The sequence below is a fragment of the Lepisosteus oculatus genome, chromosome 14 (genome assembly GCF_040954835.1).
Source record: "Lepisosteus oculatus isolate fLepOcu1 chromosome 14, fLepOcu1.hap2, whole genome shotgun sequence".
NCBI lineage: Eukaryota > Metazoa > Chordata > Actinopteri > Semionotiformes > Lepisosteidae > Lepisosteus > Lepisosteus oculatus.
In genome coordinates, this window is record NC_090709.1 from 57,766,442 (window position 1) to 57,785,519 (window position 19,078).

General features: G+C 45.6%; 2 long non-coding RNA genes across 3 annotated transcripts; one reads left to right on the forward strand and one right to left on the reverse strand.

Moving 5' to 3' along the window:
- Window positions 1-4,859: 4,859 nt before the first annotated feature.
- On the reverse strand, window positions 4,860-10,684 carry LOC138243147 (uncharacterized). Its single transcript, XR_011191991.1, has 3 exons — window positions 10,370-10,684; window positions 5,864-6,148; window positions 4,860-5,547 (listed from the first exon to the last, which is right to left on the reverse strand). It is a non-coding gene; the product is annotated as an uncharacterized lncRNA (long non-coding RNA).
- Window positions 10,685-12,941: 2,257 nt separating this feature from the next.
- Window positions 12,942-16,696, forward strand: LOC138243150 (uncharacterized). 2 transcript variants are annotated; one of them, XR_011191994.1, is made up of 3 exons: window positions 12,942-13,304; window positions 14,500-14,561; window positions 16,111-16,696. It is a non-coding gene; the product is annotated as an uncharacterized lncRNA (long non-coding RNA). The 2 variants fall into 2 exon arrangements; XR_011191995.1 differs by lacking the exon at window positions 12,942-13,304 and adding an exon at window positions 13,778-14,375.
- Window positions 16,697-19,078: the final 2,382 nt, after the last annotated feature.

A 19,078-nucleotide genomic window follows, 5' to 3' on the forward strand; every position in this document is an offset into this window, starting at 1 on the left:
GAAGGGCTCCGTTAGGCTTGATAGAGTTCACGAGCCCTCTTCATCAACCTATTTTAACACCCTCCTGTCAGAACAAGGAAGAACAAAACCCTTTTATTTGTGCCGAGGTACAGTAGCACATCCGCAGATCCGCAAAACACGAAAACTCCGGCATTTCTACTCCACTTGAAGCACTTTCCCTTTACAAAACCCGACGCGTTTTAAACTTTTAACCAAAGAGAGACGCGTATTTAAACAGAAAAGGACTAGTCCAAAAAGATTCTAAGCGAATGACGAGACGGCTAAAAAAAACAACCACGCACTTTCTAGTCGCCAAATACATGTGTGCATTTTCTATCTAAAACTAGCAGGGGGACTGAGTATTTGGTTCACAGCAATCGAAAAAGGAGAGCTGCTCGCCTCCTTTCTAAATCCACTCCCTTCTGTCTGGAATGATGCAGCTCGCAGCGGTTAAAATCGACCTCTTCCCACCTGAGGATCAGTCGCACCTCCGCGCTGAGGAAGGTGCCGGGATCAGCACACAGCTCTGTCCTGCAGCAACACGCTCGCCAAGAGAGATTTCAGACTCATCCCGGCTGATATGCTATTTGCCCCCCCAGCAGTGATGTCTGAGGTCCTCGCACACTCACCTGCGCGTCCAGTCCGCCGGCTCTGTACTGCGTATCAGCTATTCTGCCATCCCGGCTTGTCTGCCGAGTTTCCGACAGTTTATATGCACATTACAGCGATACAAGTACCGCCTACTACGTGAGAATAAGATCAGAACAGCGAGGCTTTAGCTTCTACCCATAACTCCGCCCATTGCCACACCGATATCCGGGGGGATACCTGCGAAACTCTTTTAAATTGCAGACCCGTGACGAATTATACATATGGCAATCCGTTGGCTTTGGGCCTAATCAGAAACCTGATTTGCACGGGTCAGGGTGGAGAATGTGCCGTCGCTTCAGAGTGTCTCCGTGACTTTTCTTAGAACGAGCGACTACAGGATAGTTTAAGGCCATGCTTTAAAAATAATCAGATCCCGTAAATGAATGAGTGAAATAAACTGGCAGAATCCTGTTAAGTAATCTGCAGAAAAATGAAATACCCCCACGCGGGATACGACGAACACACGAGTCTCCCCCCCTGTCAGTTGCTAAGAAGTTGCGTTTTGGCCTGCAGTTCTGCGCTAAACTTGAGTTGAAGTTCCTACGTTACTGCCCAGGGGTCTCTCCCACCTGTGAGCTTAATAAACCACGAGCAGACCCTGCTGCAGGAATCCGGTAAAACCGCTCGTCTACCGAGCTGGAAACTGAACAGGGGTTCGGAATCTCTGAATTATCCTGACCGGTTCACTGATATGCGGGCCACTATCGATGTGCATTAATTAATCTGTCCAATGCACGTGATAATGTTGGGTTTTTGAGACAACTGCGTGTGGGCGCTGTATTTTTCCTTGATCAAACCACACTTAAATCATACGGAGATACTTCAGACGCGTTAAGTGAATACATCGGTAATTTATTCATTTTGTTTTTTTAAAGACAGGCTGCATTTATGTGCACGAGCTAAATAAATACACGTAAATGTAAGCCTGATGCACCTGCATGAGCTAAGTGCGTTAGTTCTTTTGGGCGGGTTTTCTCATTTCAACGGCTAATGTTTTAGCGTTCTCTAGAAGATATAAACTTGGGGTTTCTTCGCAAGTTCAGAACAATTTTTAGTGCGGAGTTGGGAGACAACTTTCTGCAGGCAAGTTCATTGCAGTGCTTATGAACCTCTGGTACATTATTAACCAGCTACTAGTCCGTTATTTCTCCTAATTGCAATGGCACATTTAGGACACAAACAACCTACCCAGTAACACAAAAAGCAAAAGTCAGCGAAGGGACTGAAAGTCTCGTTTAGTAGCAGTGTCGAAGTCATTCTCGTGTCACGCCGTCGCCTCTGACCTGCGACGTGGGTTTAACGCGAGTGGGCACACGGGGTATCGCGTTGTCCGGTCGGGCGCACATTCTGTCATTTTTTAAAATACTGCCCCATCCTCGAGTCTGACTGGTCTCTCCGGTCCGCTCTTGGAAAAAAGAAACGAGAGGCAAAACAGCGACCCCAAGCTCAAGCGCCGGCAGAGAACACTTCTTGAACCTCGTACGAAGGGGGAGGGGGGGAGAACGACATTAAATGTCTTCGACAGTCCGAAGAAACTGGGTATGATTCATGTTGTGTAAAAATGCTGCCCCGCTTTGTTTCAATACGTTCAACCGCGTTTGAAACGAAAGAACAACAACAGAAAAACAGAAACTCCCCCAAAGCAGAGTCCTTTGAACTAAGAATAGCGGGGGGAAATGTGTCACCGCCCCCACGAGGGCTAAAAACTAAAAATAGCAACATTGCAAATCCTGGAGATTTCAGGGCGGCGCCGAGAACGAACAGAAACTCTCTCCCGAGACGCCTTCCAGCGATCCGGCAGCAGAGTGGGCGTCTCCGTCATCTGCTCTGTCAGGCCGAGGGAACACGCAGACAACTGCAGCCGAGGGACAAGTTCGAGTTTTCTCGGGGCGAGCTGGAGGTGAACGAAGCGAGTATCGGAGAACAACTTAAGCCGAGGGTCGTTGCGGGTCCGGACCGGCCGGCTTCAAAGCGGGTGAAACTCTTCTTCTGCCGTCATCGCCATCGTCATCATCAGCAGCAGCAGCAGAAGGGGGTGAGTGACGAGCTCCGAGACAGAAGGGTTTTACAGATTCGGGGTCGATTTCTGGAGCTGAGAAAAGTGGGGGGATAGCGGGTGAGAACTGAGGCGTTAAAGAGTGGCCCGCGGAAGGGGGTCAAACCGGCAGTTTGCTGATGTGCGAAACGCCGGCAGGAAAACACAACACAGCAAAACAGAAACGCCGAGTTGTATCGTGACGCACCTGTCACCTGTCCCGCAGCAGGTTGCAACCTGTTGGACAGCGGTATCGCCGAGACCTGTTGGAAGCCGCAGAAGATGGCTCAGCTCCACCCCGACACGAGCAAAAACCGAGCGATCAGCCGGAGATAACCCAATCCCAAATGAGATGCGTCAAGGTAATGAACAACACTCATAGAACTCGCATTTTTAAAATGACTGGCGTTATATAATAATATTAGTAATAACACTGTATTTTATATAGCGCCTTTAAAGGCGGCCTCTCAAAGCGCTTTACAGAATAACAACAGCAACAATAATAGGCTTATTAGTAAATCTGTATACATAGTATGTACGAAACATGATTTTAATTGAGATTTTAATAATAAAAAATGCATTGTACATAGCGACTGTAAAAACGGCACAACTGATGCGGGAGTGTAGATCATTTCCTTCGGGACGAAGCATTTGTAGGACATTTTGGTGACACGACCTAGCAGAAAAAAAAGATGTCGGACGAAAGGGGCAACTAATTGTAACAGTCAACTAAAATTGCGAACGAACCACAACACCACGGATCCCGTGTTCTAATGAGAGAGAAAGGTGACGTCAGAACCACACCTACAGGTGCTCATTAACGCCGGGGCTGTAGTCCTGCGATGGTGATGTCTGAGATCGACTATTGAGAGAAATATCCCAGGGAGGATAGCGAGCTGAAGTCTAGGCACAGATCACTCGCGCTATCGCTGCCAAATCCAGTTCTCACTCGTTAAAACCCCAATGAAGAGCCCAGAGAATCATGCCGAACCCATCTCCAGTCCAGTGACGACCTGGCCCGCCGAGACCCACACGGAACCGGTCTCTCCAGACAGCCTCTCCCGAACCAGAGCCCCCCCCCCCAAATTGGACAGCACCGGAGCTCAGGCCCAGCTGAGCCGGGCCGATCCGAACTGAACCGAACCGGCCCACCTCACACGCCTGCAGGCCCCGGGACAGTAGCACAGCTCCGGTAATCCGGTCATTGTATCAATTCATTAGTTTACTTAATAAATCGGGGCAGTTTTATTGCTAACGAACATCACCGCAGTCCGGCGGGTCTCAGACGTCACGCAGCGGCGAGCGGAACCCGACCGGGAGAATAACGGCGCTGCCAGCCCCCGCCACCAGACGGCGCTGTCCCCGAAACCCAGCCCTCAGTTAGTTAACAGCAGCCCTGCAACTCACAACAGGCAACCCACTGAAGCTAAGGGGGTGTGAGCCTGGTCAGTACCTGGATGAGAGACCTCCTGGGAAAAACTAAAGTTGCTGCTGGAAGAGGTGTTAGTGAGGCCAGCAGGGGGTGCTCACCCTGCAGTCCGTGTGGGTCCTAATGCCCCAGTATAGTGACGGGGACACTGGACTGTAAACAGGTGCCGTCCTTCGGATGAGATGTAAAACCGAGGTCCTGACTCTCTGTGGTCATTAAAAATCCCAGGGCGCTTCTCGAAAAAGAGTAGGGGTGTAACCCCGGCGTCCTGGCCAAATTTCCCATTGGCCCTTACCAATCATGACCTCCTAATCACCCCCCTCTCTGAACTGGCTTCATCACTCTGCTCTCCTCCCCACTGAGAGCTGATGTCTGGTGAGCGTTCTGGCGCACTATGGCTGCAGTCGCATCATCCAGGTGGATGCTGCACATTGGTGGTGGTGGAGGGGAGTCCCCATGACCTGTAAAGCGCTTTGAGTGGAGTGTCCAGAAAAGCGCTATATAAGTGTAAGCAATTATTATTATTATTATTATTATTATTATTAACAGTATTGATACCGCACAGCCGAGCTTCGCCATCTCAAATCAAGAGCGGCCGAAACTTGGCGTGGGAAGCGTAAGTTCACCAAATTACCCACAAGAGGGCGCCAGAGCTACATGTTTGAAGACCACAATCATGCCAGATATCCATTTACCACTTCGAATTGAGAAATAACGTCTTTGCAGTAAGAAAGACCATTTTCGTACTTACATTAAGTGTTTATTTATAAATTATAGAATAGACAGAGAAAAGTGACAATTAAAGGCACTTACAACACTACATATAACATGTTTACAACACAATTTAAGAGTACTTTGAAATTATTGTGCTCTAGAATACAAACTGCACTTAAACCACAAATAAATACATGCATGCATCCACCTAATAATAAACTTCCAGAAAAAGATTCCAAGTCCATTTTTTCATGATATCAGCATTTGTATTTTTTGTGCTCCAAGAACGCTTACAAATAAGGAATGTGGGCCGTTTGGCACTTCATACCAAATTCACTCAACAATCTCATTTTGAACCCAGATTCCAGTCCAGTTTTTGAAAAATCTTTGAATCTGTGGATAGAAGATCAAAGCAGCTCAATTTGTAGTACAAAATCAAGCTTATAAAGTCTGTCTACATTTTGAAAAACAGTTGCAGCTCTCAAAGCCACGCAGAGAGCTCTGTAAGACAGCAAAGCTGATACTGCTCTGTAAAATACTGATCTACAGCACTGCCTTCAGACTGGACGGTTCAGTTCCTGGACACCAGAGGTTGTGCTTCCTTTCCACCAGCGATTCCTGGAGGCCAGGAGCCCAGAGATCAGAGCTAAGAAGAGCAGCAGGAAGGGAGGGATCAGCTGGAGGAAAAGAATTGGAGAATTCCCTCCACCGTCAGGATCTGCAATAATAGAGAGATTGTATTAATCCATCCATTTTCAATCATCATCTAAAGGTCATGGGGAAGCCCCAGATCTCTCCATCTCACACTGTCCCCGCATGTTGGACACACCTCTGATCGCTGCCTCTCACACTGTCCCTGCACACTGGACACACCTCCGATCGCTCCCTCTCACACTGCCCTGCACACTGGACACTCACACTCACGCAATATTCAGAAACAAGTTTATGTTTCCATTACCACACATACCATTTTGACAAGAGCAGTGCACCTTTATAATGTTACAGAGAACTGAAATTGTCCGGAAACCTCTTACCTCCCACAGTGACTGTCACAGTGCTGATGGTGTTTCCCTGAAGGTCCCTCACTGTGTAGCTCCCCTGATCAGCTGGAGTGAGGGAGCGTAGTTTCAGAGAGCCGTCCCACACTGACACTCTGTCTCTCTAATGGGGGACACAGCTGGCTGTGCTGTTCTGGATAGAACACACTCAGGTCGATTCTTTAGCTCCTGCAGGGTCAAACAGCACCTCCACTGGCTCTCCGGTGAACAGAGGGACAGACAGAGAGGCTCCAGGCTGCAGGGTGAGGACTTCTGAGTAAGCTGGAAAGAAAAAACAATCCAACTCAATCTTTCTGAAACAGGTGATGAGACTGAAAGATTTCTTTAGAATGACAAAAAAAAATTGGGTGGCACTGTGGCACAGTGTTTAGCATCGCTGCCTCACAGCACTAAGGCCCTGGGGCAAGTTCCTGAGGTGCTGTCTCTGTGGAGTTTGTATGTTCATGTGGGTTTCCTCCCACAGTCCAAAGACATGCTGGTGGGTTAACTGGCTTCTGGGAAAATTGGCCCTGGTGTGAGTGTCCTGTATGTGTCCTGTGTGATGGACCTGTCCAGGGTATGTGTGTCCTGTGTGATGGACCTGTCCAGGGTATGTGTGTCCTGTGTGTGTTCTGTCCAGGGTGAACCCTGCTTTATGCCCACTGATTGACAGAACAGGCTCCAGCTCCCAAAATAAAAACAGTTTATAAACAGATAAAACAGTTTCGTGTTAACCTTTACAAACAAAATGTTGCCATTCATGCTGAAGCAGGATCAATATTCACACTGCACATTTCCAGCTCTGCAATTCACTACCGAAACATACTGCAGAAGTCCGAGTGAGATCCCCAAGATCTGCTAACAAAGGCTATCTCAACATATGCGTTAGAGCATACAAAAGTGACTTGTTCCAACGGCTGCAACAACACATGCCCCTCTACATGTGTTAAAAGGGATAATAATAATGATGATGATAATAAAAATAATAATAATAATAAAAATAATTGCTTACACTTATATAGAGCTTTTCTGGACACTCCACTCAAAGCGCTTTACAGGTAATGGGGAATCCCACTACCGCCACCAATGTACAGCCCCACCTGGATGATGCTCTAGTCTGCTCACCACACACCAGCTCTCAGTGGGGAGGAGAGCAGAGTGATGAAGCCAGTTCATAGATGGGGATTATTAGGAGGTCATGATTGGTAAGGGTCAATGGGAAATTTGGCCAGGACAGCAGGGTTACACCCCTACATGGACATGTAACAAAATGCAATTTGACATGTTAAAAGTATGAAATATGACTTTTGTTTCTGGGCCTGTGTGCTGTATATAAGAACTCGGTACCCCTTGCATTGAGCGTGTCCGTTCTGCAGGACAGACCCAGCACAAGTTGCCTTCCTTATTAATCTCAATAAACACTGAATCTGCACAAGACTGCGTCCTACTCCTCTGATGAAGAATTTTGTTAGGGATCTGGTCTATTATTGTGGGTCTGGAACTGGAGTCTCCCCCCGTCACACCTGTAAGGACTCTAGCAGCCAAGAGAGGGGAAAAGCGACCTGTCGCTGGAAGACGTGCAGGTAAATGTTCTTGGCACGATAACAAAGGTTGCAAAAGACATCGACACAGAGGTAACTGAAAGCTGTGCAGAGCAACAAAATGAAGACATCGTTGCTAAAGTGCTGCCAGTCCAGGAGGAGGATTTCGTCTACTGACAGAGTCCAACGCGTCAGGAGAGCCAACATGTGGACTTGCAAAGCCCAGAGCCATCATTATAGGATTCATCAGAAGGATGACGAGGGACATGCTGTGGCGAGCGGCCAGAGAGAACAAGTCTCTGAAGGCCAAAGACCTGAGGATTGCAGAGGATCTGTCTGCCGAGGACAGGCACACCAGGGACCAGCTGTGGGAAAGAGATCCGTGGCCAGTGACTGTCCAGCCCAAGAGATCTCCCTGTAGCGGTTATGAACGCGGTTAATGCTGAACACGGTGGTGTTGTTATCACTTTTAAGGGTTTGAAACTCGCAGTTCAGTAGCTTTCCCCCCCCCCCAAGTAGAGTTTTTTCTATATTGTTTGTGTCTTTTTCTATTTCCTCTATTAACCCCAGAGGTATTAGGAATATAGTTAAAAGAAAGGCGATTTTTCCATTTTGAAAAAAGAAGAGAGCAGACTTTTATTTTTATTTTTTTTTACAAGAAACTACTTGTCACCAAAAGATCAGCCTGATTTTCAGTTTTGGAAAAGTCAATGGGGGGATGACATTTGGATTTCTAGTGGTACTAATCATTCAGCCGGCGTTGCCATCTTAAAGGGGCACTTTAAAGGGAAAATTCTTTATTATAAGATAGTTTGGATGCAGTCCGATGGCAAATCAGTTCAATGTCCGGGCTACAGGAATATGTCCAGGATTACACCATGTGTTGTGAACAAGCACCGCGAGACCCCCCTCCTTTCCTCTCGGTGGCGTTTCTGTCTGCCTTCGAGTCCAGAATACAGTATGTTCCTGCAGCCACATCTCAGTCAAACACACGATACTGCATTCCCTATACTCCCTCCGCCTCCTCACCAGTGCTCCCAGCACATCCATCTTATAAGATAAGATCACTTTATTAGCCCAATTAACAATTTCTTGCATTACGGATTTATCTTTTCACAGACCCCAGCTTGCTCTCCATGAGACACACAGACAGGGAGAGAGAAGCTGGGGGTCAGAGCGCAGGGTCAGCTATTTATACAGCGTCCCTGGAGCCGTTGGGGTTCAGGGCCTTGCTCAGGGGCCCAAAGGAGTAGGATTCCTCTGCCAGCCGCGGGATTTGAACAAGCAACCTTCTAGCCGCAGATCCTGAGCCACAGAGCCACCGCACCGCCCTATTATTCACTAAGGACCTCACATTTCCCATAATGATCGAAGGAAGATAGGGCTTAAATCTCCTTCTCTTCGTGTCGCACCGGGCCCTGCAGCCTCGGCGTTTCCTCCTCAGCTCCTCTGGGACTGATGGCTTCTCCCCGGTTAGTAGAGCCGGACTGTGTTGGGGATGAGCCTTGACCCCATGGAGGTGGTGGCTGAAAGGAGAATGCTGACCAAGCTCACAGCCATCATGAACAACACCTCTCATCCGCTTCATGGGACTGTTACTGGGCAGCGGAGCACATTTAGCAATAGACTGCTCCAGCAACGGTGTTCAAGGGAACGTTTCCACAGGTCTTTCCTCCCGGCGGCTGTCAGGGTGTATAACGCTGCCCTAGGCTAGGACTGTTAGCCCTTCATTTGCTCCTCTATGGACAGCATGTTTACTCCATTGTACTTTTTGGACAATCAGTCTGTGTAAACCTATGCACATTTTGCACAGATTTTATTATTTTTACAGTGACTATGATCAGCACATTTTCCACACACCTATGTTTTTATTTATTTTTAATTATTTTGTTTGTCTTTTGTTTCATAACTATTCTGATGACTGTTTTGCTTGTCTTGGGCTGGACTGCTGTAACACATCAATTTCCCTACGGGATTAATAAAGTATTATCTATCTATCTGTTCCTGCAGCCACATCTCAGTTAAACACACGATACTGCATGCTCTACACTCCCTCCGCCTCCTCACCAGTGCTCCCAGCGCGTCACGTGTGTAAACACTTACTCTGCAGCTATCTGCATTACAACCGGAAGCAAACAGTGGTCCGAGTAACAGCCAAAAAGTAGTATCTCGACTCCCTAGTATCCATCTTGTTGTGTGATCGCAAATCGACCCGCCGGCAAAGAAAAGAAAGAAAAACACTAACACCAACCGAAAGAAAAGAAAAGACGACAAAAAAGACACAGAGGTGCTGTAACAGGCAGGATGCCACCAGCACGCCTCCATCTCGAAAGAAATAAAAAAAAATACTCTTCGGATTATGGTCATCTTCCTTAGATAAAAGGACCGTTAACCTGCTGCTTGTCACTTCATGTGAGCTGCTTGCAACAATCGTCCGTCTTGCTAATAAAACCATTCTACCATCTTGTGCGTCTTGGGCTGGATAGTAACACGCCACACACACCCAGGGATCATAAAATCGGCGATCGGCCTCACAAAACGTTGATCGGTCCCTCCCTATAATGCTCCGAGCTCTTACATCTATTATTAAGTAACCTTATTTTTTTAACTTTAATTTTGTGACTTGATCACATAATTTACTTCATTACGTCTGGCGGTTAAATGTTTTGTTTTTTTTTCCTCTTGTACCCGTTTCTGATCCTCTGGTTGTATTTGTAAATTATTTATAATTTAATTGTTTAATATAAAAAAAGGATACGAGCGCCACCTTACAAGTAAACGTTGCTCTGTTCGTCATAAAATCATGCCGTCGACCTGGACTCCCGTGTTATGCGCAAGAACAACGGAAGAGATATCTCGGAAGCCACTGCAGCGTTCACCCATCTTTTTGCAACATTTCGGAGTGCAAGTGCCTGGGGACTACTCACCCTGACCAAATCCAAGAAAAGGAAAGGTGACCTACCTGCCCCGAGGGGACAGTTTCTCCAGTGTTAAAACATCACAAGATGTGTAAAGGCCGTTATGAAGGGCCGTCCACAATTCGGAGAGCCCCAGAAGCACTCAGACGAGTGAGAGACACCCCGGCAGGCTGGTTTGTGCAGCTCCCGAACTCTTTGCATCTCTGCGGCTTGGCATCTGTTCCTGAGCCCCGTCGTTCGTTTCCCTTTCTTCATATTCTCTCTTTTTTCCCCTCACTCCGCTGTGAAGCAGTTCCTTCTTGGGTGTTTTCTAGAAACCCAGTGAGGAGTCGAGGAACCTCCACCGTCTCAATCAGCAATGGCGCACGTCTCCACTGCGCAGGCGCCGCAGCCCCACTGCATGCCAACAGGGCGTGACCGCTCTTCTATTTTTACAATACGTTTCTATACGCTAGAGCAGAGGTTCCCAACCTATTACAGCCATAAAAACTTACGCGGCCAACACAAGGACCAGCCCGTCCTCACCGTTTTGAAACGGGCTAGCTCTAAACCTCACCAGTAGCCTAATCGACACCAGTAATCAGAGAAAATACGCATATACAAGCTACAAACATGGCTTTACAAAGACCGTTTATTGATTACAGAAGGAGTCCTGTCAGCACCTCACAAATAAATAACATAAAAAAAATATTTAAAAACTAAGGCACCAGTACAGCTCTTTTTTCATGATATCTAATAATGGTATGATGAAACGTTAGCCTTGTCAAAAACAAAACAACATTTTTTCCAGAAGTGCGAGGTAGCCGGTTTGTGCCAATGAACATATGAAGACGTTGAGAGAAAAATATGCACCATAACTATCAGAACAATTACTCAAGAGCGCCTTCTTACTGGCTAGTTTAGTGAGGGGGCTGGTGCTCTCTGACAGATAACAAATGGTGGAGGTCGGGCGCCAGAGAGAAAAGCTGCAAGCAGAGGTCTGGCTCAATATTAAGCTACTGTATTCGGTCTTTAGTGCCACCAGCGCAGAAACTCCAGTTTCACAAAGATATGTTGTCGGAAACGGCATCAAAAATGTCACTGCTGTCTGAAAGACCAGGACACTCCGAAGTAACATGAAGCCAAAACTTGGTTAAGCATTTCTTTGAAAAAATCAATTTTAAAGCACTGTCACAGGATAGACTGTCTTCCTTTGTGCTCAAACTTGCGAGGGGCACTTCGCATAAACTCACAAAAGGATTTTCAATCCAGCTGAACCGAACATCTGGAGCCGGGAAGTAGTCGCGCAGTTGGGTCGTCAAACTTTGCAGGTGCTCTGTAATTAACTCTGTGGCAGAGGCTGGTAGCTGCATTTGTTCTTTTGTAAGAAAATCTGACACATTTTCGCACGAGTCGTAGTTTGACCGATCGACACGTTTGGCCGCATTTCCAATTTCTTTATTGTGGATACTATTTTAATTCGGACGTGACAAATCGTCACTGCTTTACCTTGAAGACCAAGGATGAGTCCATTTAAGTGACTGAAAATCTCCGCAAGATAAGCCAATTTAGCGAGCCGCTCGAAATCATTGAAACGATTTGAGAGCTCAAATTCTGAGTCGGATAAAAGAAATTCTTACTTCATCACGCAACTCAAAAAGCCGAGTAAGCACCTTGCCCCGAGAAAGCCATCGAACCTCGGTGTGCAAAAGAAGCTGAACATGATCACTACCCATTTCTTCACATAGCACTCGAAGTAAGTGTGACTGTACAGGCCTGCTCTTTATGAAGTTGACTATTTTAACTGCCTCATCCAAAACACTCTTAAGATCTGCTGACATTATTTTGGCAGCCAACGCTTCTAGTGACTGGAGACAAAAAAAGGAGACAGAATTTTAAAATAGAAATAGACACTTGACAGCCAGAAGAATTCCCAATTGTAAAAGCTAAAACATGATACTTTTTACGTACATATTTCCATCATATGTCTCCCCTTTTGATTCTTTAAATTTCTAATAGAATTTAAATTAAAAAAAGGAATTCAACTTTAAAAGCATGAATAGAGGGGGCAGTATTAGACCATTGACCTCTGTGGAAAATACCATTTTGCAAATCTATCCCAAACAGTTTTGTTTATCTGCAGTTAAGAAAGAAAGGTAACAAAGATTCATTCTCATTATTACAAAATACAGATAACACACAATTGGGCCACTAGCCAGATTTTGTTATCATACCAAATCGGAATAAAAATGCTTTTATTTTGATACCCTCTATCTTTATGATTCCAAATACAATATGTATATGGTGAAAAGTTATGCTTATATATTAAAACCAAAAACAATAGAACTTGTTTAAGAAAGTTAGATAATTTAAGAGGAATTCTACTAATGTCAAAGTGACATTTTAACAAAAATTCCATATCACGTTTATATGGAAAAACCAACTTGGGAGGGAAATTCCATATACTCATTTTTTTTTTCTAGTACAATTTCTAATCTCCGTGAGCAGAGAGAGAGAGCGAGTTCAAGGTTACTAAATGTTCGTGTTGGGGCTTGTCTGGATTCATCCAATCACAACGGCGGAGGTGTAGGGCTTCTCTAGATTTATCCAATCACAATGCGGCGGAGGTCGAAGTCCTGCCCACAGACTGTAGCTAGTGCGCGTAGTTAGCTTCTTCAAACCTGCCGCGAGCTTTGCTTCTCTCTGTCGGGGACTGATCCACCGGCACCTCGCTGCTGTCAGACAACATGATAGAAACTAGCGTGGAAGTTGAGTGCATCTTGGAGGAGTTGGATGTCTGACCAAAAACTTCCTTTAGTTTGGGTTGTGGGCTTCAGACAGGATGAATAGTTACTTTCTTCCTTGCGGCTTCAGGCAGCCCGTGCACGGAGGTTTAAAACTGGTGAAAAGTAGCGCGGTGACATTTAAAGCAACAGAGCAGAAGTAATGAGTAAGATAGAGCCGGTGTTGAGCGCTGGAGACCTGCAGCCGGGCGGGGAGGTGAGGCAAAGCGACGTCTGTCGTTCTGTAGTTTATACTGACACAGAAAAGTGGACCAGTGGAGTCATTTGCCAGATTTGTCAATGACAGAGTGTAGATATTTTACCAACCAGTCTCCTTACTTTGACAAATACGACGGTCTCTGTTTTAGACTCCAGTTTGTGGCGTCTGAATTCAACGTTCTGCTGTTAAAATACGAGAAACTCGTTGCATTCTTAGGGAGAGATGAGAATTCATTAAAGGCGTCGCTCCTGGAAATCTCACAACATGGTGGTCACAGAACGGTTTAACATCGCGACGTGTTTGATAAAATAAGCTTTAAGAATGAAATAATGCATAGATTCCTTCATAACCGAATCTCCAGGTGTGTTGCAGCAGAGCACAGATTTACAATGAATTCAGACGGGATGGCTGTGTGGTCAGGCTCTGAGTGGGGATCTCTTATTTTCTGAGAAATCAAGAATATGCATTTGGAGGGTCTCCAGGGGGTTTCTTGGAATGGCACAGGACCTGAGTACTGCATCTGGTAGCGGGGGACACCTGTGTTACACCTAGATTACCAGGCTACATTAAAGAGGAACTGCAGTCCCAGGTTCTCAGACCGGTTATTAAATCTCTGACAAAATAAATTAATTGTAGGTATAGAAACATTGTACAAATTTCAAAATACGGCACAGAATCGTGAATTTTGTGAAAGTACTGTAGGTCGCTATGTTCTGGCAAACCCCTGGTCTCGCCATGGGCACGACTGAGAATCCCAACAAATTGTGATGCGGCCCTTCCTGCTCACTAGTCCCTGTGATGACAGATGTACGGATGTGCGAGCGAATACGTCCAGGTTGTGCAGCAGACGTTTCACATAGAATTGTTCCAGCATGATCTGCAGGCTGAATTAAGAATGAAACATATTGGTGGGCAAATCCATTTGGAAGTCAAGAGCAGGATTTCTACTGGATTAAAAGAGACAGATCCACAAGCCTGAGTGGACAGTGTCACAGGGCCGCTCCACCTCACTGGCAGTTGTGTTTCCCTCGATTCATTCTGAATCACAGAACACTGCGGCGATTCAGTGTAAGTCAGGAAATTAGAGGTTTTATATGTTCCTGTTTTACATCAGCAAACAGTATCTTTCTAACCCTGATATATAAAAAAACATGGTAGTTCCCTCTTTAAGGTCCCTTGTCTCTTTCCCCAGGGTGAATCTTACGATGCGACTTCCTGTGTTGGTTTTCTTTCTTTTGCTTGCACTGACAGAGGGTGAGTATCAATTTCCATTCACAAATTTATATTTCCTGTTGATTTTCACTCTCAACAATTCACAAATCCCCTCTTGGCACACCTGACCTGTACTGACCAGAGGAGCCCCAGATCACAGAATCTCACACTGGACACCTCTGATCTCTCCCTCTCACACTGTCCCTGCACGCTGACCAAACCTCTGATCTCTCCCTCTCACACTGTCCCTGCACGCTGGACACACCTCTGATCTCTCCCTCTCACACTGTCCCTGCACGCTGGACACACCTCCGATCTCTCCCTCTCACACTGTCCCTGCACGCTGGACACAACTCCGATCTCTCCCTCTCACACTGTCCCTGCACGCTGGACATGCCTCTGATCTCTCCCTCTCACACTGTCCCTGCATGATGGACACACCTCTGATCTCTCACTCAGACTGGGCACTCTTTATTTTCCATAATCTCTTACAAAATAAGAATTGAACCTGTGAAAATATACATTTAATATTTAATAAGGTTTGGGGATAAATTCAGAATAATTTGTGTGCGAGAGGTGTATTTTTCAGCAGTGTATCGGTTTTAAAGTTTTTTTTTCTAAAAAATATTTATCCAGTTGGATTTGTGCTGCAGATAAAAATGTTTAGGGGATATCTGCATGTTTTAAAACCCTAAATGGTGTTGTGTAGAAGTTAATAGGATAGTAAATGAAATCACACATCTCATTTCTCATGATATTAAATAAGTGACCATTAATATGACAATTATTAACTAAGAACTCCTTGAGAATCGGCTAATCAAACTTCACATTTGTTTTTGGTTGGTGAATATAAGTTTTTACAAAGATTTATCAGTATTCTTATTCTTATTGAAATAAATGAAATAATGTTGTTGACTATTGCCAGATACACTGGAGGTGTGTTTGGGTTTGCCTTGATCTACACTGTTTCATCTTCTGAAAGAGACTGAGCAGCAAAAACTGAAAATTGACACAAGTGCCTAGTCCAGCTTATCATAGATGCAACCGCTTCTGATATCCAGGGTTAGAAGAGATGGTAGTTCCCCAACATGGGGCAATATTATTGCACATACAGTACAATGAAATGCACAGTGTTAATATAGGAGGTGACATTGGTCACAAATTAACTATTGTGTTTAAACTGAATAACTTTCTCGTATAAATGAGTTAATTTTTTTTCCTCTGTGGCGCCAATAAGCTTCTATAGGAAACAAGACCCTGAATGAATTAATCCTAGTTTCATTCAATAATTTTTCCAGTCGGTTAGAAATGGAGGTGAACAGTGTACCAGTTTCCCCTGATCTGTCTGATCACACTCTTTTAAACTGGAGTAAAAATGTGTTGTCTCACATGTGTCTCACTGTGTAAGCTTTGCCTGGAGTCTCTGGTGTTTAGCATGATCACACCCTTTTAAATTGGAGTCAAAAGGCATAGTTTCTCGTGAATAGTGTACAGGAGTGTCTCGCTGTGTTTCCTATGATCACACTCTTTCAGACTGGATTGAAGGACCTTTGTCTCTCGTTGATGTTGCTCCGTCCTCATTGTCTCCCAGCATCGTCTGCAGATGCGGATGTGTCTGTGAGAGTCGGCGACGAGGTCACTCTCCACTGTGATGGGACCCCTGCATCCGGAATCCCCCCAGAGCAGCTCCTTTTCTTCTGGAAAGCGGATGGGCGCTATGTCAGAGCACAACCTCAATAAATTACATTCAACTGAACTAATTTTTATTTATTAAATGTAAAAAAATATATCTCAGGGCAGATTTCTATCGAAACACAATATGATCGTTTACATTATATTTTTGGAAGAATGGGACTCTTCATAAGCAGCTAGAGATGTTTTTTTTTTTTTTGTCCTTCAGAGATCCTGGCAGGCAAGAGCCTACCAACCATGAAGCTCTGAGTAAATGAACACAAGATTGGACTGGAATCGGGGTTAAAAATAAGACTCTTGGATCAATTAGCTACAAACTGCCAAGCGGCCCATATTCCTGATCTAATTTGTTTCCATTCTTGTAGCACTAAGAACAATTGTTGATAAGGATCGCGAAAATATCCGGACCTCCGATGTTTTTATGGAACGTTATTAGTCAAATGTGCACAATTTGTACTTGAGAGTAAATAATTTCCCTCTTGAAAGTGTCTCATGCTGTATATGCCTTTATCCTGACTTTTTCCATTCCCGACTGTTATTTTTTAATGAATTTGTGTTTTGAAAAAAGTTGTATCTTTCTGGGCTGCACATATAAAAACGTCTTTGAGATAGAAAATGCAGTAATTGGGAAAACTAGTCTGCTTTTGCACCTGTGGCGCGCTCTTGTGGTTTAATGCGAAAGGTTTCCTAGACTGAGCTTGATCTTATTTATTTCGCGAAGAGCGGCTGTGTATTAACACTGTAAACAGTGACTCAGGGCAGAATTCCGGGATAGTGTCATTGGAGTTATTCTCCTAAACCCGCTCGTTCACCTGAGTCAGTCCCGCAAGCCGCTTCGTAACGTCAGTCCGGTCTGAAACCCGCAGAAGCTCATTATCTGAGCCGTCACGGCCGTAATAGGACCCAGTTCGGCACAGGCTGTCTGGAGAGACCGGTTCCGTCTGGGTCTCGGCGGTACCAGTCAGTCGTCACTGGACTGGTAATGGGTTTTGCATGATTCTCTGGGCTCCTCATTGCGTTTTTAACGCCTGATAACTAGGTCTCGATCTAGAATGTTTTTTTTTTTAATTAAATCTGGCGCGTCGAGGTTGGACAGCATATTATCTACATGTGAACATTTGTAGGAGCAGAGCTCAACTCCTCTCTGGCTGCTGGAGAACTGACGTCACAAGAGCAGCGCTCTGAGGGGGGTGTGGCTGCGGGGGGCTGACCGACTCTCCTATTGGTCCATTTCTTTTATTTAAATAGGGGCGGTTACCCGTCCTGTGTGGGTGAAGTGACTGAGCCATCCAATAAGAAAAGCGGGTATAAGTAGCCACGCGAGTTCGTCCAATCAGAACGCCTCGTTCGCGAAACCGAGTCCCTCCTCCTGTGCCGCGGGTCAGTGGCCTCTCTCCTGTCAGGTGTCGGAGGACGGCAGTCGCCGGTAGCAAGCGGCGCTGGGCAGCACGGAGAAAACTTCCGACAACAGAAGACACGAGGGTTGTGACCGCAGGAGAGATTTAGGATGAAAACGATAAAGAGGAGCGGGGCGGTGTGAGTTGCACCAAGCTCAAGCAAGACGGCGCTGGACATGGGTCTGTCGTTGCTCAAGGCGAACACACACGTCGATTTGAGTTAGTCTGCCCCCCCGATATTCAGCCACATAACCGCTGCAGAATAAAAGAAGAGATATAAGAGAGATATTTAATACAAGTGACGGCTGACAGTTGGATAGGAGACCAAGAAGACAATGGGGCTCATTGGGAAGAGCTCTTGACTTGTAGCCCGGGAGCTGTGGGTTCCAGTCCTTGGTAATAGAGGAGGTTTATTTTCCATTCTTACTTGACATTCACACATGAGTCAATAAAGGTCGGGTGCTTTGTTTGCTGTCCTATAGAGTAGTGCATAGGGAGGGATCTATACTCTTAGCTGATGCATCAGGGGTTCAAACGCTGGGAGTTATGTGAGCTTTGCTTTCAAGCTCAGGTGTACTACCACGTTGATCAATAAAGCGATAGGTGATCAGGGTGCATGGCCCTATAGAGTAATGCCTAAGGTTCTGGACCTATGGCTGGATTGTTCTGGGTTTGAATCATGGGTGGATTTTGGTTTTTGTTTAATGTGTCCTGACATGAACACACTGATAAATAAAAAGAGGGGACTGGGATGCACGTGGCCCTATAGTGTTGTGGTTAAAACTCCATGCTGCTAGCTAAAAGGGTGGAGGTTTGAATACCACGTGTTTCTTTTCACTTCAATTCTCTCAGACATCAACACACTGATAAATAAAATGATTGGGGGTAGTAGCTGTGCAGCCCTTTAAGATAGTGGTTACGGCCCCAAGCTCAGGGAAGGGTGGTTGTGGGTTGAAATCCTGTCTGTGACTCCTGCTTTAGTTCCATTTTAATCATTACTTAAATTTCTTGTGGCTGTGTGACTCTATAGAAGAGTCTCTAGGCTCATGACTTGTGGGTTTGAATCCTATGGGGGCCTTAATGATTCTTTCCAATTCCATTTGAGTGGGTTGATGGTTGTCTGGCCCTGTGGTGTGGTGGTGAAGAGTGTGAGGCTGCTTTCAAGGGTTGTGGGTTCAAGTCCTGCTTTGCACCCCTGGTTTCCTTTTCAGTTATAGTCTCACAGAGAAGGACACATTGATAAGGAAAGAGATTGGGGATGGGACAGTGTGGTGCTATAGAGGGTCGGTAAAGGCTGTAGGTCTGTAACTCTGGGAGTGTGGGTTCAAATCCTGCCTCAAGCCAGGTGTTTATTTTTAATTACATTCTTTATAAGAATAACACACTGATAAGGAAAGAGAGTGGGTCTATGTCTGGGTGCCTTTGTAGAGTAGAGGCTAAGACTGAGCTTATGGCTGATTGGTTGTGGGT